Consider the following 24,179-nt stretch of genomic DNA (forward strand, 5'->3'; position numbering starts at 1 on the left):
GAGTTTTGCCTCCACCTCCTCCGATGGCCTGTTTTGAGAGTCACCAGGTGGTCTTTGCTTCCTTCTAAATTCCTCAGATAACGAGTTTTTATCTCTAGGGTCTGTTCAATGGTCACCTGGTGATTTTTTTTCCTCCTCAGGGAGTAAGTTGCTGTTGGTAGTGAGAGCGCATTAGCATTATTGTATTAGATGTGGGGAGGATGGACAAGCTGGGAGGGAATGCTGGATGGGAAGTTTCTAAAAATTCCAATCCCAAGGACAAATCTTCAAGGGCTGAGTGCTTAGGGATCGGTAGGCTTCGTGATGTTAGTAAGATAGAGTTGTGCAAAACCAGCATGTCCTCAACCTGCTGCTATTAAAATTAACACCAAAACCCAAATTATCCTAGCATCATCTCCAGCAGACATTTTCTGAGCACCTCTCAATGTGCAAGGGAAGGGGAATATCAAGAAGGAAATCACAGTTCACTTTTGGAGGCTAGACCCAACTTGTGAAAAATTAACATACAAGACATGGCAATGTAGATTAAGTCCTAAACAAATCACACAAAACCCTGTGGTTCTCAAACTGTTTTGTGCATTAAAATCAACCATGAACTTGTGAAACTACAGATCCTCAGGCCCTGTTCCTGGAAATTCTGCCTGGACCTTTGCATTTTGGTTTTTTGACAAGCTGGAGAACTGTTAGTGAAGAGAATAATGAGAGAGAGAGGAGGATTACTGTAGGCCGGGAGTCAGGGACTCTCCCAGCACTAAGTACAGAGATAGAAGAGGCAAGTCATGGAGCTAAGGGTATTTCTATGGGTAGACAATTGGAGTGGAGGGAGGAGGTGGTATCCATGGGGTACATGCTTAGATGGTCTGTAGATTATTTCCATCCTGTGAGAGCAGGAAGATAAGAATGATTACCTTCAAACAAGGGCCCTGATGGAGAAGGTGATGAGTTAAAGAGCCACATGGCAGGTGGAGAAAAGTGGATGCTGGATCTTCAGTTGGGCAATCAGCTAATCAGATCCCTCAGGAGAAAGAAAGAGCGGTGGGCATGTTTGTGTTCCTTCCCTCTCCCTGTCTGCTCAGTAAAGTGAACAGATTTCTAGCACAATGCAGGGTTCACTTTAAACAAAACACTAAGATTAGCCAATCCACTTACCTCCCTCAAAGGAGATCATTCACCCAGAGGAAGCCTGACAAATGATCGTGTAAAACATTATGCTTTTAAGAAGGTTCCTTATATCTCTCAGAGAGTCAATATAGTCCATTATGTCAGTTCCCATCCACTGGCTTCTTTCTCAGCTATTTATATTTCCATTTAATTGAAGATTAGGCAGAGCTCACCAAGGCCCAGAAAATTAAAGTTATCGGAGACTCGTTAGTTATCTCTTTTTAAGACCATCTATCTGTTTCATTCCACTCACTCTGGACCCGGCGATTTGTCTGTTGCTTCTCACTTCCTTCTGGCCCCTTCCAGTGTGAGATCCTGCCTTGATCCAATGTTTCCACTTCTGTTCTTTTGACAGTATCTTTTTCTCCACTGGCCTTCTTTCCTGTTTCTCTTTTTTGGGGGGTAGGGAGGTGGGGAAAAGACACAGGGATTGGAGGTGGGGAAAGAGCTGGCCTGTTCTGCTTCTCTGGCACTCTCTTCCTTCACTTTTTTCTCTTGTACCATTGTGTTTATAGTTTATACTCCACACACCCTTGTCATTCTAATCTTCATTAAATACCACTTGCAGAATTATAGGAGAGATGAGACAGATGAATATTGACACAGACATAAGCCAACAGTGACTTGAAAGATAAAGTTGGAGAGTGAGAAGAGACACTGGGGAGAAAGGGGAGAAAGAAAGAGGATGACAAAGGCCAGTATGATAATAATAATAATAATTACTATGTATTAAGTACCTGATATGCATCAGGCAGTGTGATAGCATAAGTCACTTAATCTTCACAATGCTCCTTTGATTCTCTGTTTTTTCCTTATTTTTGAAATAAGTGTGATAAGACTCAAAGTTTACCCTTGTTTCTCAAGGTCGTACTGCTGGGATAAAGGGCAACTGGAATTCAAGCTCAGTCTGTTTTTCTCCTCTACATCTTGGAGAAGTAGGCAGGCAACTGATTTTAGATTTAAGCTCAAGATATATTTTTAAAAGAAAGTTCCCTAGATGCAAGTATTTGAAAGTGTAGATAATTTAAACATCCATATACACTTTGTATTTTAACAACACACTTTTGAACTGCACAAGTTCAGTTATATGTGGACTTTTTTCACTGTAAGTTATATTGAGTGTGCTTGCCTCTCCTGCCCTTCCTTCCACGTCCTCCACCTCCTGTGCTTCTGCCATTCTTAAGACGGCAAGACCAACCCCAACTCTTCCTCTTCCTCCTCAGCCTACTCAGCATGAAACTATGAGTATAAAAACCTTTATGATGACCCACCTCCACTTGGATCAATGAATAGTAAGTACATTTTTTCTTCCTTATGACTTTCTTAATAACATTTTTCCTTAGCTTACTTTAATTGTAAGAATACAGTATATAATACATGTAACATACAAAATATGTGTTAATCGACTATTTATGTGATCAGTAAGGCTTCCATTCAGCAGCAGGCTATTAGTAGTTGAGTTTTGAGGGAGTCAAAATTACATGTTGGATTTTCGATGGAGCATTAGTGTTAGTGAGCAACACTAATTCCCATATTGTTCAAGGGTCAACTGTACTCAAACATACACACATGCACAAGTCCACAAATCAAGTGTAAGTTATTTATTTGGTTTGGTGACATTATTTCATCTTGTCTTACAATCTTTAGAGTTGGGAGGGACCACAGGATTCTTCAAGTCCAGTGGCATGAACCTCTGGTACACTCTCTACCTATGCTTAAGTATTTTCAAGAAAGGGGAACTCCTCACCACAAAGGCAGTCTGGTCCATTGTTGGACAGCTCAGATGTTTATATAATTATTTCTCCTAAGATGCTGTGAGGATTATCTCAGAGTCGTCCAACTATTTTTGCCCTCTAAAGTTACGTAGAATACATCAAATCTTTCTTTTACAGGATAGCTCTTTGCACGTGTGTACAAGAATTCACACACACACAGCCCAAAGTCTCCTCTTTTCCAGCTAAGCACTTCTAGTTGTTGCAATTATGACTCATTTGACATAGTTTTCATCTTACTTATTGTCCTCTTGACCAACACTGGTCATAAAACTGAGTGTAGAATTCAGTATATGGTCAGACCAGCACAACCTAAAGAGAGATGTTCCCCTCCTCTTACGGACACCAGGCTTTTGTTGAGACAGCCTAGGTTCCAATAATACTCTGAAAGCCAAGAAATATTCACAGGTAACTAAGACCTAAAGTTCTTCAATTTAAGTTCAGGACTTTAAAAGTATCCCTGTTTAATCTTTTTAGCTTGGCCCTCCTACTGTGCTGCCAAGATCTTTCTAGATTCTTCTAGACTGTGATTCTTTCCCACCAGCTATCCTCCCTGGCTTTGTATCATCTACAGTTTGTAACCATATTTTGATTTTTGTTCATAATATATTGTTAAATGTAAATAAGTTAAAAACTGTATTATGATGTGGACTTGTTTTATTTAAAATGACAATTATTTGAACAAAAATGATTCTAAATAGACATATACCAAAATAGTAACAGTCCTTATCTCTGAGATATTGAATAACTTATGATTTATAATTTAGATAATCTCTGAGATATTGAATAACTTATGATTTATAATTTAGATATTAAAATTTTTAAAAATGTTGGCTGTATATAGTTTTCTGATTTAATAAATGCCTCTGGTGATTTTACATATTAATATACCCAAATCAAAATCTATCATTTGAAAAGAAATTTTTCTACCTGAAAAGGCTGGTTTATTCCATATATTTTGTTTTGAATCTGTAGTATCTTTGTTTTTTTTCCTAATTGCCATGAATGTCTGGACTCCTGCATTTGACTCAAAGCTCCTTGAAGACAGGGAACTGTGCTTTCATTATCCCTCATGGCAGCTAGCACCATGTTGAATTGATTGCTTCGCGTTTAAATTAACTTGTCCTTCATGCAGCACTGAATTCATGGCCTTTGTTTGACTTGATCTCTTGTTTATATCAATACCTTAAAATGATGGGTACATGATGTTTCGTCTATGATCGGCACTTAAACAAATTAAGCTAATTCATTTACTGGTAATTCTTCACTGTGTTAACAAATCTATTTACCCAATTGAAAGAAGTGAAATGAAGACTCTTAACATCATTCCCACTCTCTGAGACATGGGTTATGGATCAGAGTGGAAGAGGAGGAAGATTTGGAAGCTGGAGTTAAAAACTGGTTGGAGCCTACTAGTCTCATCTGAGAGCTCTCTGCCTAGCCCAAGTCCAGGTGTGGGCTTTCTCTCCTGGGGCCAGTCCTAGAGAGGAGGATGGGGTGGAGGGAGGCACAGAGTAGGTGGAAGAGATCTAAGGATGTTAACTGGAGCTAGATTCTCCAGCCTTCTAGTGCCGTGCCTTTCACCAGCCTTCCTATGCCTTAGTCTACTATAAATGACAGAGACCTGGGTCCCATCTATGCAGGTCCAAGTGACAGGGCAACTGCTTTCCCCATGCAGCTGAGGCTGGGTCTGGAAGAAAAAGGTCATTTTGATAGTTACTATTCCTCCCTTTGGCGGTCCCACCTGAGTTCTAGGTGAGACTGCCAGGGCTCTAATTAAACCAGAACCAGAGCTCTGCTCTTGTCCTTAAGTTCTGCCTGTGTTACCAAGTGGTAGCAAAAGATAATGTCCTCTGCTATGGCCCATTGTGGATGTATAGCATGATTTAGATTTAGATTTAAGTGAAGTGAACTTAAGAAAATAGTGACTCCTGATAACAAATCTCTACATATATGACATCATGAAGAAACCATTTCTTTGAAAATTTTAAAAAGAATGTGGCCTAAACATTAATCTGCAGGGAACTAGCAGATGAATGATAATCTATTCACACATCCATCCAACACAGGAAAAGCTATGGAGTCACAGCTTGAAAGAAGGTGTGATGGTCAGAAGTGTCTGTTCTACATGGTATTCCAAGGACATTTGCTACACGAATGGGGGATATCCAATTTCAAGGCTATCAGGTCAATAGTGGCAAGATTAATGGCTTTATCCTTTAGGACAAGCTTGTCCAACCCACAGCCCATGGACCACATGCAGCCCAGGATGGCTTTGAATGCAGCTCAACACAAATTCATAAACTTTCTTAAAACATTATGAGTTTCTTTTCTGATTTTTTTTCTCATCAGCTATTGTTAGTGTATTTTATGTATGGCCCAAGACAATTCTTCTTCCAATGTGGCCCAGGGAAGACAAAAGATTGGACATTCCTGCTCTAGGGCATAGGTCAACACCAAAGACCCTTGTGACCATACCCCAGCACCCAGCTCCACTCACCTGAGGATGTGACATGGGACAGAATGAGGAGGAGGGAGGCAATACCCATGAAAAAGCCTACAGCTCAAGATTCTTATTCTGATAGTGTTTAACTCCCAACGTGAACTTGAAAAGTCAGTTATACTAGGCCTCAGCATATCCATCTGTGTAAAATGGGATTGCCTTTACATCAGAATGTTAAGAGGCCTAGAGAGAAGGCTCTGGGAAGAGGGATCTGTTTGGGAAAGAGCTGACTTCTGCTTGTGTTGTAGCTTTTCTGCAGTTATTACTCACCATGGTATCCCTAGAACTTAGCAGAGTGAATGGCACTTAGTAGGCACTTAGTATGCATCAAATTTTTAAAAAATGAATGGATTGAGGCTTCTGCACTCATTCAATCTCTCAAAGGCCATGTAAGAGTTTTTCAAAGCTGGGAGAATATAACTATATTTCTTTTGTGCCTCCCAACTTTCTTTCCCGGCACTTAGTTTACAAACATCTTGGCTTGGGCCAAAGTCTGTAACACATCCTTTGCCTGTCCCACTTCCCTGCAGTTGGCTGTGAAGTGGGAGTTGTGTGTGGTTGGCTTAAGACCCTGGGTCATACCCAGGGTCCATGGTGAGCAGTGGCATGGACAGTCACCCAGGCACTGGCCTTATGTACTCAGGAAGCCCATGCCTTTTTCCACAGAGCTCAGAAGTGAATGATTAGATGAATGAGTAAATGAATGAATCAATATTATTCTGAGAAAATATATGAAAATATACGCTTGCTTATGACAACTTTGGTAAAGGATTCTAAGACTTTTCTGTTACTCAAACGTTCTCTGCCATGCCCTCCTACTGCCTGTGATCACAATAGAAGAAAGGAACCATTGAATGACAAAATCCTATGAGATGTTGATTTTAGGTGGCAAAAGATTGGAGAAAGTTATTCTAGGTGGGAAAAACAACAACAACAAAGGCGTAAAGGTAAGGAAAGGACATGTTCGTGTGAAGGATAGGAGACCAGTTTGACTGAAGCCCTTAGTGTGGTTGGAAACCATAAGAAGAAAGGTTGTATAGGGAATGACGTTGATTGATGGAGGATCTTCAACATTAGAAATTCAAGATCTGCCATTTACTTTTGTATCTTCAGTGCTTTGCCCAGAACCTGACAGAATAGGAGCTTCATAAATGTTTACTGAATCAGTGAATGAATAACTGAGTGGGTGGATGAATAAATGGATAAATGAGTAAATTTAATGGGAGAGAACATGTTTAAGCTGAAACCAGTGAGCCTGGAAGAATGGGAAAGAGAGAAATGGGAAGTTTAGGCATAGTAAGTTGAGATCATGGTAGAATCTTTGCATAGAAATTTCCCATAGGAAGCTATTTGGAATAAAGAAGAGAGCAGAGAGTACCTAGGTTTGGAAATGTGTGAATCATTATTGCAATGGTAATTGAAACCATGAGCCTGGATAAACTCTTGAGGGCAGTTAATGTAAAAGCTGAAGAGCAGAAAGAAAGGACTGAGCAGTGGGGTTTACATTTTCAGCAGTGGTGGGAAAATAAGTTAAAGGAGAAACCACAGAGTTTGGGAAACCAGGAAAACAGTGTCAAAGAATTCTAGATAGAGAAACATTTTTTTTAAAGAAGTTTGAAGGGTGACTGTGAAACAAGGTGGCAAAGCTCAGAGGCTGTTTGTGGAAAAGGATGTTTCCTAGATAATCGTGGACAGTAAAGGCAGGTAGAGGCAGGGTTGGCGTCTGCTGGCAAACCAGCAGAATACAGGACATTGGCATCTGGGCCGAGGAGATTGCTCTGAGTATGGGAAAGCATCTGCAAAGCTGAAGTTTGAAGCCCCATGCCTGGAATAGAAGTGTTCTTGGAGAAGCTGAACAGATGCAAAGAAATGAAGAAATGAAGAAATGCAGAAGTACTTGGGGCAAAGATTATAAAGGAGGTTTAGGCCAGGCCTAAGAATCTCACATCTTAGCAATTCTTTCAAGCTGTATCACTCTCAGCTCTCATGCAGTATAAGCAGCCAAGTCAATTAACAGAGAGCTCAAGACACCATCTAGAAAGGAAATCACTAAAAACAATACAAATTTAAAAATAGGAAGTCAGGATCTCTATTTGCTAGATCACTGGCTATAAAAATCTGAGGGAGACTGAAACCTCTTGGCTCCCGTTGTCTTTTTCCTGGGATGGTGCTCCCTTTGGAGCAAAAGTAGCAGAGGCGGAGCCAAGGAGACGATGCCCTGGCCCTCTGCCAGCCTTGGATAGAGGTATGTTTTAAAAAGGGAGGAAAGAGACAGCTGACAGCCTCTGAGGCCTGCAGGAAGAAAAGAAGGAACCATGTGTAGGAATCAGTCCAGGACTGAAAAAGCTGCCTGAAGGCGTAGCCATCTGCCCTTGCATATGAGACCCGGGGAAAAGTCGATGCCGGGTTACACCAGTGGCTAACCACAGGGCTTCAGAGTCCTACAGACCTAGAGCCAAATTGTGCCTTTTCCACTCACCCGCTGTGCCCTCTTGGACAAATTGCTTAATCCTGAGTTTCTCACCTCTAAAATAACAATAATAAAAACAAGAGAAACAACAATAATAGAATCTACCTTTTAGACTTCTTGTGAGGATTAAATAAAATAATTTGCCAGGTTCAGGACTCAGCACTCAAAAACGGGTAGTTTTTAGAAAAGTAGGTTCTTAACAGGAACATTAACTCTTTGGATCCTGTGGTCCTATTGGATAACAGTAGCTCCAGCACCCATTTACCTAAGTCCTGGCCTTTCAGGCTGCTAAACAGACCCTGGGCACTAGAATATTCTCTGTGCCAGGTCACAAGAAGGGTATGTCAGTAGTTTTCCAGGATGGTAGGCAATCTATGGGGTGCCATTTAAAGCCAAGAAACTCAAATGAGACCCAAAGGAGAGAAATCTGCTAATGAGTCCATCAAGATAAAGAGGTAAGAGTGTCAGCTTCTGACCATCTGTTTTGTTCTGGCAGCGCATGCTGTCCAGACCCTACTCCCTGCACCTCATCCAAAACTTGCCAATGCCATTGATTTGTATTAATCTGATTGAGCATTCATTACCCCAAGTACCAACCTGTCACTGTTTGCTTAGCTTGCATGAAATCAGAGCTACACAAAAATCAATGTGTGAAATCTTTGTATCAACATATAAGAAATAAAAAGGTTTATGCTGGCAGATGCAGGTTTTTAGACAGATTAAAACTGACAAATTGGCACGATCCACAATGAAGGCAATGATGAGGTGCAGTGAAATGTCAAAGGTTTTGAAAATGGCATGCTGAGGAAGACATGCATTATTGACAGGGGGAAAAAAGGAAAAAGAGAGGGTTGTTTATAATAAAAAGCATTTGGATTTGCACAAAGGCAGATGACTTTTTTGAAGAAATAACTTGCAGTCAGTAAGGCTGGCGCAGTGTGATTGTTCTCCAAGAAACCAACAAGAAAAGACAAGGGGTTAACGCTTGAGCAAGGTCACGGTGTGCAGTAACAGTGCTAGGACAGAATGGAGGAGGCTGGACACTTACTTCCGCCAATCACTGAAACCTCCGACACTCAGAGGGAGAGACTCTCACCTCTTGCCCTCCACATGACTTCTCCTTCTCAGGGAATACTTCCCTTTCAAACAATCACAAACCCCTGACAGAATTCTAAAGCAGACTGATCAGAGCAGACATCTGTATGTTTTGCACAATTAACTGTGTGTTCTGCACTTTAATTTATAAGACACTCATGCATTGGAGCAAAATAGCTTAGCTTATATTGCAAAAACATCTTTATTAAGGGTGACGGCCAACTTAATAAAAAAGAAAAAGTCACTTGTATTTATGACACATCCTGCATTATACATACTTATATACACAGCACCATAGCACTCTATAACTGTGACAAAAAAATTTTCTTTTAATTTTCAGTCCCCATGTCTCACAGCATACTTTTGGACCATCTGCTTTCAACACCACTGGGTTGTGTATGCTTCAGGAATGCAAACTCTCTTTTTAAAAAACAGGAGCTAGGAAAGGTAAATATGCTGCTGCAGAAGGAAAAAAGAATCCTCTCCAAACAACTCAAAAAAAAAATGTTAATATACACGTGCACCAAAACCAAAGGAAATCATTTTTTGGCAAATATGGAGAATGACGTAGTGGAAAGAGACTAAGCATTGGAATCAGACTTGAATATGAATCTTGTCCCTACCACTCATTGGTTTGGTTTGAGATTTTTATCAATTTTCTAGACCTTCTTCTGGACCCTGTAAAATAGAAGCAAGACTGTGCAGGAGTTTTATGAAGATTACATGAGAAAAGGAATGTGAAAGGTCCTAACATCATGCCTAAAACATAGTAGACTTTCTTTCTTTTTTCTTTTTTTTCTTTGAGACAGAGTCTCACTCTGTTGCCCAGGCTGGAGTGCAGTGGTGCAATCTCAGCTCACTGCAACCTCCGCCTCCTGGGTTAAAGCGATTCTCCTGCCTTAGCCTCCCAAGTAGCTGGAATTATAGGCGCACACCACCATGCTCAGCTAATTTTTTGCATTTTTAGTAGAGATGGGGTTTCACCATATTGGCCAGGCCGGTCTCAAACTCCTGACCTCAGGTGATCCATCTGCCTCGGCCTCCCAAAGTGCTGGGATTACAGGTGCGAGCCACCATGCCTGGCCATATAGTAGACTTTCAATGCAGGTTTGGTCTCCATCAGATCATTTGTCATTAAGGGGGATCATCTGCATCACCATCTCCCCCGATTAGAGTGGATACTATAGAAATGCAGTGATTAGTTCTTTGTTATGTGGTTGTAAATAGATGCACAAATATTTTCCAACTGTAAAATTTTTACTCCTCAGAGCAATGGAGACACAATCAGGTAAATAAAATGAACTTTTGTTACTATTTGGCCAGGATTCTTCTGTATGTGTGTTGGTTGAAGCACCCAGTGAATCTTCTCCCATTGGGCCTTTTTGCTCTGGTTATCTCTTGCTGCATTAAAAACCACCCTAAAACCTAGGCACTTAAAACAACAATCATTTATTTTGTTCACAAATTTGCAATTTGGGCAGGGCTCTATCTGGAAGGCTTATCCCTGTTCCATGTTGCATCACGTGGAGAAGTTCCACTAAGTGCCGGAGGATTCACTTCAGGATGACTCACTCTCACATCTGGTAAGCTAGTGCGCCATGTTGGCAGGCAGCTTAGCAGGGGCCAGTGGCTATGCGCTGCCATTTCTTTTCATGTTGGTCTCCCTATGTGGCCTGGTCTTTCTCACAGCATAATGGCTTACAAGGGCAAGCATCCTGAGACAGAGAGAACCAGGTGGAAGCTGTATCCCAGTTTATGACAATCATATAGCATCATTTCTGTCATACTCTGTTAGCGGAGGTATTCACAAAGGCCTGCCCAGGTCAATGAGAGGGGACATAGGCTCCACCTCTTGAAGGAGACTGACAAGCGTCTGGAAGAGCACATGTGATGAGAAATACCACTGTGGCCATTTTGGGAAAATACAATCTTCTGTACCTTTTTTTTTTGGTCTTTTGATTGCCATCTAGTTCAAACCTTTATTACCAACTTGCCAGGGTTAGGACCTATTCTTCCTTTTTATTTGCTTTTCCATTCAGTCTCCTCTTATTCCCTTCCACACTGAATTCCACTCTGAGTAGGAAGGACAATTTTGATTATTTCTCTGCTCCCATCCCCACTCTAAAATCTTGACTACCCATTGCCTGTGGAATGACCTTCAAATCTCTTGATGTGATACTCAGTGATTCCATGTCTTCATCATCTGAAACCAACTCTGCAACCCTAGCTCATTCTAGTCTAACACACAGATCCTAATGTCTCAGAGGAATTAGACTATAGTTCATTTCCCCGAGACAACCTTGTGAAGTAAAAAAACTGTGGACTTGTAGACTTTGGAGTGAGTCAGACCTGGTTTCCAATCCAAGTACTGCTACTAAACCTTTGTAAAGTGAGTTTAATAATACTTACCTTGGGGATTGCTGTGAGGATTAAATAAAACAATGTATGCAAAGTGACTAGCATAGAGTAAATTTTAAATAAATATGATTTTCTTTCTCCCTTTCCATTTTCCCTTTGCTTATTTAATTTCAGCACCTGTTTTTGAGGAGTGTCCTTCCAAAGCAGGTTATGAACTGGGTCTCCCAGACCGGTGTTTCCCTCTGCATTGCCAGCAATCCAGGCAGGAGGAATATTCAGGGCAGTGTAGCCTGTGGAACTACCTGGCTCCATTCCACTAGTCACAGAAACCCACATTGTGAGTTGGCAGCACCAAGGCACAGGATGGACATCCCACAGTCCTTCAGCCTGAGTGCCTTAAATGGCTTGTCATATACCAACAGAAACTGATTCCTGATTTACATGCCTTTGGAAATAGTTGTGGCATTGTGGTTCATGTTCCACAAATCCATACCGGATTGGGCAGATGTCCAAAGCAGTGTTGCCACAATCCCTAAGAGCCTCCAGTAATTTCCTTCTTGAGTTCCTTACTCTTCGGGGTCTGTTTACAAGTCTCCAATCAGTTAGGGCATTTTTTGGCTACTTCTAACGTTTTGCCTAATCAGTTCACTTATTAATTGTGTTAAATGTATACCTTTCAAATTAGATTTGCATTTAGTAGATCATTTACTTAATCAATCAATGGGAAATTTCCAAGAATTGCAATATCCCTATTTTCAATAATTTGTAGAGTCTTAAAGAGGTCATCCCTCTCATCTGTATCAGAAGCAGCAAATCTATGGCAAGCAAGCCAACTCATTAGACTTAACCTTTTAAGGAGTTATCTACACTAAGAATAGCTCAACATTACAGCACACTCCCTTTTTAATGGAGTTATACTGAAGCTGTTCCTCATTCTAGGATAGAATTTGCTTTAACGTTGGCATCTCCCCATGTATCCTGTAAGCCAGCCGTCCGCAGCCTCGCCTATGATGTACTGCTTTTACACTGTTCCAGAAAGTGACTTAAAAATCTGAAAATCTGCAGAGACAGGCAGTGTTGGGAACCCCCATGCAGAGATTAAACTAGCCTCCCTATGCCAGGCTGAGGGCAAAGAAATAATCCGCTTCTTGTCCTCTCCCCTAAGCCCCAATCTTGCTTTCAAATTCCTATAGCACTTTCACTTCCTCCATGAAACCTTTCCCAATTTAACTCCATTCAGTTTCATTGCTCTATTCACTCCTTAACATGAATAGTTACTATTTAAAAATCTATTTAGCTCTTCTATCTGTCAGGTCCTGTGCTGAGCACTTTATATTAATTATCTCATTTACTTCTCAAAATAACCCTGTGAAAAAGATATTATTTTCGTTTCATACATGAGGAAACTGAAGCTCAGAGGTGAGTGAATCTGTCTGGTGTCACACAGCCTGTGTTAGAGCCAGGACTGGAAGTCAGGTCATTCTGTCTCTAAAACCTCCCGTAACTATCCCAAAATGCTACCTGTCCCACGAGGCTTTCTTGCTGTTCTCCTAACCAACCCCAACTGATTCCACAGTTCTTGTGACTGAAGAGTTTAACACTCATTTCCTTGTGTATCTGCCTCTTAGTTTGTTAGACTAAGAATCACAAAAGCAAGACATCCATGGTCCAGAACTTTACTCTGGTGTAGTGGAAAGAGTGCTGAACTTAAGTATCATAATTTGAAGGCCAACTTTTTGCTTCCCCTCTTCTTATCTGCGTGAACTTTGGTTGAGCCAATCTTGCTGGACCCATTTCCTTATCTTTAAAATGATGGCTATAAGGCCTATCGTGGAAATTCTGTGGGCACAAATGTTAGGTAAAGCACTGTAAAAATGTAGAACATTCTTTTATATCATCTCTCAAAGCCCCTTAGAGAGAGTTTTGTTTTCAGAGGGTGATAAGTCACTTGTGGTAATTTTAGAGGCCTGGGAAAATAGTGCTCCAAGTAGATACCTGGTGCAGCAGCAAAGTGACTGTTCAAAGAAGCCTGAAGATCTGGCCTGGGTTCCTGCTGGGTGATGGACGAGGAGCCAAGCAACAGATTCCCAGAGCCATTTCCTTTGCTGAACAATGGGAAAGTGGAATGATGTGACTGGCAAGGTGCCAGGCAGCTGTTCTTTCAATCCTTGGAGGATAGCAATGGTCTCACATTGCAGGGAGAGGGATTGAAGTTAAACCTGAGGAAGTTATTTCCTGAGTATAGGCACTGTGAGGCTCTGGAATGCAAGGTTAAAGAAGGCCAGAATGCCCTTCTTTGAGAATGCTCAAATAAGAACAAAAACCCAATCTCTTTGAATGTTGTGTTGCCTGGAGGCGGAAGAATGGATTCATTCCTTTTGGACCAAGGCGTCAATATTGAGAAATAAGATGTGCTTCTCGTGTCATCTCACTTGGCATAATAGGAAACTTCTTTTCAATCCTTGTAAGAAGTGACACATGTATCACCTACTCTAGTAATTATCTCCACACCTCTTCCCTTCCCCAAACATCTGGTCCAGCTTTCTGTTGACATCAGTTCATTCAAGTGGGCTGACTTCTTGTCCATAAGTTCTTCAGGAAGTACATGCCCCTAGGAGCAAGAGGCCAATGCCTAAGAAAGCTTCAAGAGTCCAAATAGACCGTGGAATGCACCATGCAAGTGCGGCAGAAGACACCTTCCCAAGATTGTTTTCATAGGCAGCATCTACTTGTGGGTTTTACTTTGCAATTGCAACCTTAAGTGCTCCACCCATCAATCATCGACCACAAATACATAGCGTTGGCTTTGTGAGCAAGAATGCCCAAACCCTTTCCCTTTATTGTCTCCTTCGTGCCAACAGAAAATACACTTAATTAAAAGTCATTGGGAAATCCTCCAAACAAAAGAGAAATGAAGCTTTTGAAAGGTGCAATATGTGTGAGGCCTGGACCCATAAAATCATTAACCTTCAGAAACCTAGGAGTTGCCAACACAATGCTGAGGAGTGTGGTGTTTCCATGCACAATGTCAATGAGCACGTCAAGGAAATATTCAGCCACATAAACTAACTTGCAAGGCTGTCCCACTTCTTTTCAGTGTTCCTAACCTTCTCAGTGTCCCTGAGACACAGTTACTCCAGGTGGATACTTCTTACAATTTGAGATAAAATTCTCAGTTTCCAAGGCTTGAATTTTTCACCACAAAAACAGAATAATTTAATTGTCATTTTAGTACGTGGACCAGTACCATTTGCATGGTCCTCAAAAACAGCATTAAAGTAAAGATTCTTAGCTTGAGATCTATGGGTCAGTTTCAGGAGTTTTTGAACCTATTAAAATTACATTGAAAATATGTTTATGTGCTAGTTTCTGAAGAAGATGGTCTAAAGTTTTCTTTATGTTCTCTTGATGGGCAGGTGGTGGTGGTTGAGTTAGTAATTTTAGAATGTAAACAACCACTGCATTCAAGGCAAATGCCCTTCAGTTACTCCTCTACCAACAAAGAGTCCCTGGCACATGGCACATAGATCTCCCACCATTGATTTGCTGAAGGAGGTCCTTCTTCTTTATGGTAATATCTAAGCAGAGGCAGTACTAGCATTACACATCAGGCAAGCCATGGAGATTTGTCATCAGAAGCAGCAGACATAGAGAGATGCTAGTCTAGATGATCTCTGGATCTCTTCACTCTGAGGTCCTAGGTAGGTCCAGTAAACTGTGACCCAGAAATGAGAGCTTTGGACCGCATGATGGGCATTTTATTTTTGCTTTTCTTTTAAGGGAATATGTAATTCTCATGCCTTTCTGGTCTTCAGGAGACTGAATCTGACAAGCAGAGTAAGAATGGAGTGTTTTGGCTACAGACCCCTTTTACCTGGGGGTGTTTGGGTCAGGGGATGTGGGAAGTGGATGGTTAGACAGTGTGCACAAGGCCAAGCAAATGGCCTTTGAAAGTTCAGGTGATGCTCATGGGACACCTGTGGGCAGGAAATTGCCTGTGATCTAATTGTGCTTGGAAAGGCCATACATGACTTTTCTTTTTTAGCATCATCAGGAATCACTTTTAATATTTTAATTTTTATTTTTATTAAGACAGAATCTCCCTCTGTCGCCCAGGCTGGAGTACAGAGGCGTGATCTGGGCTCACTGCATCCTCCACCACCCAGGTTCAAGTGATTCTCATGCCTCAACCTCCCAAGTAGCTGGGACTACAGGCCATGCCACCATGCCCGGCTGATTTTTTTTTTGTATTTTTAATAGAGATGGAGTTTCACCATGTTGACGAGGCTGGTCTTGAACTCCTGACCTCAGGTGATTGGCCCACCTTGGCCTCCCAAAGAGCTGGGATTACAGGCTTGAGCCACCATGCCAGGGCCAGGAATCACTTTTAAAGAGTTGATAGTTCTGTTGTCTTTTCATTATATGGTGCTAAGAATTAATTTGGTTGTAGTCTCCACTGGCAACTTCTTGCCCTTGGGTTCAGTAGGAACAAGATCTTCCAAAACAAAATCGACACTAACAAGGTATCATAATGTGGCTACTCAATCTGGATCCAAACCTCCCTCACCTTCTGGGTTCCTAGGTCTGAGCATGAAGGGGGCAGGGTACCCAAGTAATGACTGAATCATCAGCACAGCCCAGCAACCACAGGCAGAGATCAGTGGAAAGTTACAACAAACCCCTGTTGCTCAGTAGAGGAAACAAAAAAAGCCTAGCATGAGAGAGATATAAGGTGGAGTAACTTAATTATTAATTAGCTAATTTGTTCAAAAAATATTAATGTCCTTACCATGTAGATAGCTCTGCAGCACGGCATGAGCCACTGTGGGAGAATCTGTCCTCAAGGAACTCATAAGCCCCTTACACAAGCCATAATACTTTGAAAGCTGAAGTGCAAAGAACCCAATTAGCTAACTGCATACAGACAGTAACTGCTGTGGGAATTTAGAGAAGGGAAAGATCTATAGGGACAAGAAATGCATTATGGAAGTGGTAAGAATCTGAGTGAATTTAGAACATGAATAAAATTGGGTGGAGATAGGTGGTAGGAGAATTCCAAGTTTGGAGGGAAAAGATGGAATACAGTTGTAGAATAAGAAAGTTATCGGGTGTTATTGATCTATCATGAGTTAACATGAAACTATTATGAAAGACCTAAATGTCATGTAAAAGGGTTTAGATTTCATCTTTTAGACAGCAGGCTTTAAAACTTTTTATTACAGGCTCATGCCTGTAATCCCAGTACTTTGGGAGGTTAAGGCGGGAGGATCCTTTGGGTCAGGAGTTTGAGACCAGACTGGGCAACGTGGTGAGACATCATCTCTACAAAAAATACAAATAAATAGCCGGACATGGTGGTGCATGCTTGTGGTTCCAGCTACTTGGGAGGCTGAGGTGGGAGGATCACTTGAGCCCAGGAGGTGGAGGTTGCAGTGAGCTGAGATTGTGCCACTGCACTCAAGCCTGGGCAACAGAGTATGACTCTGTCTCAAAAAAAAAAGTAAAAAGAAAAATAAAATGTTTAATGTAAGTAACACTTAAAAATATTTTTTCTTCCTTGTTTCCCCTCTTCCTCCCTTTCTTTCCTTCCTTCTTTTTACATTTCTAGATTTAATTTTTATATCGTACACAATTAGGATTATGTGCATTTCCTTCACAGTTGAGCCATGTGGTGTACTGGGATTACATTTTCCTTTTACAATATGTTGTTTTCCCTGGAATTAATAATTATATTATTTAAAATTCACTTTTGATGTAGTCATCACTAATTTCCCCCCAGACTTTGCTTAGTAGCTAAATCTCCTCTTAGTACTTTTGTTCATTCAAACACCTCAGGGACTCTCTGTTTCATGTTTTCCTGGAGGACTTCTGGAGCCCTCTAGGTCTCTGCTCCCATCTTAGCTGGATTCTCATGGACCTATTACATAGTGTCTTTCTAACATTTTCCCTGAATCTTCTGGAAATTCCTTTCACCCCACCCCTGGGTTGGATTTCCTGTTTCTTGGATCTTGCATTTCTTGTTTATGTGTTCTTTTTGGTGGGGCACACCCTCCAGTATTTTAAGAATGAGTGCAGAGAAACTGCATTTTTGAGACCTTACTTGTCTGAAAAAATTCTTTGCTCTATTTTGATCTTTTATTGATAGCAAATGTAGAATTTTTTATTGTAAATTATTTTTCCCTGGAAATTTGAAGATATGTTTCTGATGTCTTTTAACTTCCAGTGTTGCTGTGAAAAGTCCTATGCTATTTAGACCCACCATCCTTTATAGCTTCCTCATTCTGTTTCTGTGGAAGCTTATAGGATGTTCTCTTATAATTTTGCTGGACATTTACAGCCATTCCTGTCTGGAGACTTGTGTCTTTTTGTTCTGGAATTTTTTCTTGCATGATTTCTTTGATAATTTTTGCCTTCATCTTTTCCATTCTCTCTTTCTAGAACTCCTCTGATTCACATGCTAGATGATCATGAATCCTTTAATTTTCTTAGGTTTTCTAGCTTCCATCTTTATATTTTGTCCCACCTTGCAATATACTTCACCTTTATTTTCCAACTTGTATATTGAATATTTTATCTCTGCTATCTTCTTTAATCTTTCTGAAGGTCATACTTACAGTTTTCTTTCTCCTCCTCCTCCTCTTCCTTTTCCCACCCCTCCTTTTACTACTCCTAGGGTTGCTCTTCTTTCCTCTGAGTTTTTTGATCCCACTGATTTGTTTTGGTCCCTGACTTTTCAGATGTGGGTTCTCTTCAGTATATGGTGACCTTTATCTCTTCCTATTTAGGAGATCAGCACTGAAAAATCCTATTGGCAACTCCTTGTACATAGGAGAGGCTTGTCTAAGGGTGAGCCTCATTGTAGGTTAATACATGTGGGAAACACAGTGGTAAAAACCTTTAAGTCTTTTTTTTCATGGGCTTTTGTTCCATGGATAAGTTGGTTTTTTTCCTCTGCCAGAGGGAAATTCAGCAATTTCTTCATTGGTGTGGGGAAGGGGCACAGGCCAAATCTATCTGAGTTCATGAATAGGAAAAGGGACCCCAAGATATCACTGCTCCATGCGTAGATTTTTATGTACTTCTCTTCGTTTTCAGTAACACATTGCCATCATCAGCGTGCCTGCTGATCCATGTCTAGAGTCCTCCTGGTTCATCTTGTCCAAGAGAATAAAACTCCCGTCTTCTGCCAGTGTGGGGAAGGGGCAGCTACTGCTTCTCATACACGCTTTTAACTCATTTTCATTTTACAACCTAACCCTCTCTCCTGATTTTAGAGGCATTTGATATTTCCAATTCCTAAGCCCTAATGAAGTTCTTTGATAAAAAACCGCTTCAACGAATCAATAGCTGCTCCCCATTGACTTTCCAGCTTTTACATTTTTGAGGTTGTGTCTCTATTTCTCATCTTTCAAAGATCTGTTTCCTTTCTATCCTTCTACTGGTGTGTATGTGTGTGTGTGTGTGTGTGTGTGTGTATGTGTGTGTGTGTATGTGAAACTTCAAGAGGGAACAGAAGTAAACATAATGTTTTAATCCATCACTTAGAACCAGAACTCAGGACAACTTCTATCAATAAAAGTAGCTGCTCATCTGAAAGACAGCAGCACATCCATGTGCCAGGCATGCTCTTCTTTCAGTCCGTAGTTACGTTGAGGTGTACATATATGAACCTGTGTACTTGTGTTATACTCATCAGAACTCCACAGCATCACAAGCTGGGACAACATCCTCATACTGTGGTAAGGAACTATGAACCGCTGAATGTTTTTGAAAATGAGACATGAGAAAAACAGGGGCTTTCGAAAATGGACCTTCAGAAAGTGGGGTAAATGATAAATTGGATATAAGAAAGTCTAAAGAGAAAGAGGCAAGCACAGAAGCATTTTCAATAGCTGGGCATAAGATAAGAAGGTCTATACAGGAGGATAAGGGTCATTCATTCATTCAACCACTTATATTTGTAGAGACCATTAAGTGCCAGGCATTTTGCCAAACACTGGATTTATAGCTGTGGCACATTGTATTTTCCAAAGATGGCTGCATGAGTGTTTCCCACCCTACATGCTCTCCTTACAGGGGGTTGCTGACCCTCCCCCGTGGGGTTGAGAGATGGGTTACTCTCCCTCCCCATTGACGCTGGGTGAGCCTGGGACTGTGTCAAAGTGGCAATGGGTGATTGGACTCAGTGATAGAAGGCAATACAGTTTCTGCCTGGTTCACTGTCTTGGGACACTTGCCTTTGGAGCCCTGGGGGGCCATGTAGCATGTATGGCCACTCTGAAACTACTGTGAGGGACAAACTATCAGGAGAGACTACACAGAGGTGAAGAGGTGGCCCAAAATGCCCCAGCTGTTTGAGTTTTCCCATCACAGATATGTGAGTGATGAAGTGTCGGCAATGGTTCCAGCCCAGCCTTGGTCTGATGGTCGTTACTGGGAGACCCTGAGTGAGAACTGGCTGAACTGGCTGAGCCCATTAAACTCCAGAACCATGAGACATAACAATCGTCATAAATGTTGTTTTAAGACACTGGGTTTTGGGGTGGCTTGTTTTGCAGCCGTAGAGAAGGGTAAATAAATAATTATGGCACGATATGATAAGTCTCATAATAGCTGTGCTGACATTGTGCAATTGAATCATAGAGAAGAAAGTGCCTGATTCTGCCGGCACAGTGTGGGAGGGAAGGTGGTTAGGTCAGGGAAGTGTTTAGAGGAGAGGTGAAGTATGAGCTGCAACTTTAAGCGTGAGTAGGTGCATGTCAACTACATACTACAAATGGAGAGAAACAGACTGATAAAGGCAGGAGAAAAAAGAAAGAATTGGCAGCGTTTTGAAACTGCTTCACTATGGGGCAGGGAACAAAGAAAGAGACAAGCTATAAATGGCTACGAGGTGTTTACTCTCTTCCTCTTGGTCTTATTCATGTAAATATATTCTAGTACCAGTGGCCACTGCCTATGTAGCCTCTTTTGCCTCATTTAAATTAACTTTACCTGAATTTAATCAAAATCTACAGTGTTCAGTAAAAAATTCTTTATTAGTAGAAACAAGGCAGACCCTGGAATCTAGAGGTACAATAGTGATACCGTCTAATAACTAGCATGTGACCTCCTCTCTCTATGTGAGATTAAAGGATAGGCTGCTGATATCACGCAGCTAAGCATGGCTGTGTCTGAGATGCATGCTCTGAGCATCCCCTTTGCACCTGCCAGCGTGCTTGGGCCGTGCTTTTCCCTTGATGCACACACATTGAGATGAAGGGGACTCCCTCCACAGTCGCTTGGCTTACTCAGCTCTCTGCACTAGCCCATCACTGAGTGAAGTATTGGGGGTGGGGAAGTGGGGTGTGTGTAGAGGAGATGAGAGGAGAAATCAGCTTTTTCCTGGAAAAGGACTTTTTGGTATTCTTTTCTGATCAGGAGCAAGAAGACAACTTAATTAAGAGACAGTGTTTAATGACAAGGAAAGAAAATGTTCCTTATCTTGTAAATTCCTTTGCTAATGGAATCTTCCAGCCTACCCTGGGTAAGTAGGTTGACTGTGCCAAAAGGATTCACTGCCAGGAATGCTCCATCATTCAAGTGCAGGGCAGGAGCCTCATGATATGGGTACAGACTGGCCATCCTACCATTTCAGAATTTCGGATGTTCCTTGACTATAGAAACATGCCTGCAGGCCTGCTGCTCCCAGGATTTTCTCAGAAAATGTAGCCATTTTGCGTGATCACATTTCCTTATCATACAGTCCCACGCAACCCCAAGCATGAGCCACATTTATTCCTGAAGCACAGGGTACACTTTCATGTGCTTGCCCTGTTATTTCCATCTGGATTTCTCTTTCCTCCCTTCCTCCCCTAGGGAACTTATCCTCATCCTCAGATGCAGACTTCAGTGGCACCTTCTCTGTAAAAGCTTCCCTAGGTAGAATTGATTGTTTCTACTAGATGCTGCCTTAGTTGGTAGTGAAGTATAGACAATATGAAACATGAATATAGATTTAAGGGTCAGATAGACATGGATTCAAATCCTGATTAGCAAGATTACTAATTCTGTGATTTGGGGCAAGATAGTTGTATTAGGTTCCTAGAGTTGCTGTAATAAAGTACCAGGAGGTAGGGTGGCTTAAAACAATAGAAATTTATTATTTCACAGATCTAGGGTCTCAAGGGCTGAAGTAAAGGCGTTGGCACATCCATGTTCTCTCTGAAAGATATAAGGGGAGGACTTTTCCTTGCTTCCTCTACCTTCTGGTGTTTGCCCACAATTCTTGGCTTTCTTTGGCTTGGAGAGGCACCACACCAATCTCTGCCCTGCCTCCACCTTAGCCTAGTTGTCCTCTTCTTTTGTGTCTCTACATTATCTTCCCTTTGTGCATGTCTGTCTCTTGTGTCCAAATTGGTCCCCTCTATCAGGACGCCAGTCACACTGCATTAGGGCCCACCCTAATGACCTCATCTGAACTTGATGACATCTGCAAAGATTCTATTTCCAAATAAGGTCACTTCACAGGTACCAGGGGCTAGAGCTTGAACACATCTTTTGAGGAGACACAATTCAACCCATAATAGAAGTTAATCTTTCTAAGCTTTAGTTTCCTTATCTGAAAAGTGGAGGGTTATAATAGTAGCAAAGTCAAAGAGATATTGTGGGGATTCAATTAAATAGCACATCTGAAGTATTAGACTGGATGCTTGGCAAATAGCCCTCAATAAAAGGTGGCTTTATTAAAGAAAACATCCACTGGGTGGAGAAGCAATTCAACTTTGTATTCTCAACTCCCATCCTCCAAAACCTATCATCATCTTGAGATTTCCTGCTAAACCTACTGAAACACTATATGTACAGAAACTCCTCTAAGATCTGGGCAGTGGGGACAGTAATCATTAGAAAAAGTTTACCGAAGGAAAAGTGACTTTTAAAGAAGAGAAAACTGAGGCACGGTCTGCCTGTTTCACATCTCAAACTGTGACTGATCCAAGTTTGATTTTATGAATTAAGTTGGCAGCTCTCCTTATCCTAAAACCAGGTACCTTTATATTCCTTTGCATATATGCCCAGTAATGGGTCTGCTGAGTCAAATGGTATTTCTGCTTCTAGATCTTTGAGGAATTACAACACTGTCTTCCACCGTGGTTGAACACAGGAACAGAAAACCAAACACCACATGTTCTCACTTATAAGTGGAAGCTGAACAATGAGAACACATGGACACATGTGGAGGAACAACACATGCTGGGCCAGTTGAGAGGGTCAGGGAAGGGAGAGCATCAGGAAGAATAGCTAATGGATGCTGGGTTTAATACATAGGTGATGGGTTGATCTGTGCGGCAAACAGCCATGGCACATGTTTACCTATGTAACAAACCTGCACATCCTGCACGTGTACCCCAGAACTTAAAATAAATGTTGATGAAAAAAAGAAATAAAAAAATAATAAAACCAGGTATCATTCGAAGGAGAAGCCACTAGCTTGGCTTTATTTTCTTATTCATTGGAGAGACTTTGGAGACTTCTCAGAAAGCATCTTGACTTCTGTCCTGGAGATTCGCAGGATTTCAGCACCAGAGGCCCTGAACAACGGTCAGGCAGTTCCAAGATTTCCCTTGTATGCGTTGTCCATGGGCCCAAACTCAGTGACACTGTCCAGCTCTCAGGAAGTAGTGCAGAGGATGAAAAGCAACCACATGAACTGCCTGGCCTTCACAACCCTAGGGAAACCACCCAGAGCCCTGACAGCTCCTTCATGTCAGTGTTCCAATGAAAGCCATCAGCCAAAATGCATTTCATCTGGGAGCCCTTCTGGTCCAGTCTCTGTTGCCTTTTCTATGTGATCATTCCTTGGCCTTCGAAATCAGTAATAGTCAAAGCAATAAAGACTAATTTTATGCTCTAGAATTTGACAGTGAAAAATATTTTAGGTGATGGTCTGTGACTGGTTGATTTAGGAAACCAACAAACCTGACAGCTGAACATAACCCAACGGCACAGGAGTAATGGGATGATCATATGTTCTGTTTTGCACCATGTAAGGCAGTTGAAGTGCAATTCAGCAGATCAAATGTAACTCTTCTTGGCTTTTGCTCTTTTTCTTTTAGGAAATAAATATTTCAAACTATTTCCAGTATAACCTGTCATATAGGTCAAGTTTTCAAAATACTTGCATTAGTAAGGGTTCCCTAGAGAGCAGGATGTATATAGAGAAATAGATTTATTATACAAAATTGACTCACATGATTATGCAGGCTGACAAGTCCCAAGATCTTCAGTTGGTAAGCTGGAGACCCAGGAGAGACAATGTGTAGTCCAGTCTTAGTCCCAAGTCCTGAGACCCAGGATAGCTAATGGTATAAGCTGTATCCTAAAAGCCATGGGCTCAAGACCCCATGAAAGTCAATATTTCAGTTTGAGCCTGAAGGTCAGGGAAGACTAATGCCCCAGCTCAAAGCTCATGCAGGGGCAATTGCATCTTACTCATGAGAGAGTCAGCCTTTTGCTCAATCCAGGCCTTCAACTGATTGAATGAGACCCATCTGCTTTAGGGAGGGCTATCTGCTTTACTTATTCTAGGGAATCAAGTGTTAACTTCATCCAAAAACATCTGCACAGACACATCCAGAATAATGTTTGACCAAATATCCAACTAAGCACCTTGAGGCCCAGTCAGATTGACACATAAAATTATCACAATACTGGGGTTGATTTTTACACAGCTAAGAGTATGGACTTTTGATTCTGAATGCTTGAGTTCAGATGCACACTCAGCTGTTTACGTACTACATGGCCTCAGGCAGGTTACTTTATTATATCAGGGCCTCAGTTT

The 24,179-nt window shown here is 41.4% G+C and overlaps 1 long non-coding RNA gene across 2 annotated transcripts in view; it reads left to right on the forward strand.

Annotated features, from left to right (window-relative positions):
• The window catches only part of LOC112135470 (uncharacterized), a 261,078-nt gene that overhangs the window by 234,261 nt on the left and 2,638 nt on the right, over positions 1-24,179 (forward strand). For both annotated transcript variants that reach the window (XR_010141753.1, XR_008511465.2), the window contains one exon: positions 2,385-2,453. This is a non-coding gene — a long non-coding RNA (uncharacterized LOC112135470). The remainder of the gene's footprint in view (positions 1-2,384; positions 2,454-24,179) is intronic.

This window comes from Pongo abelii, chromosome 9, assembly GCF_028885655.2.
Source record: "Pongo abelii isolate AG06213 chromosome 9, NHGRI_mPonAbe1-v2.0_pri, whole genome shotgun sequence".
In the NCBI taxonomy this organism is placed as follows: domain Eukaryota; kingdom Metazoa; phylum Chordata; class Mammalia; order Primates; family Hominidae; genus Pongo; species Pongo abelii.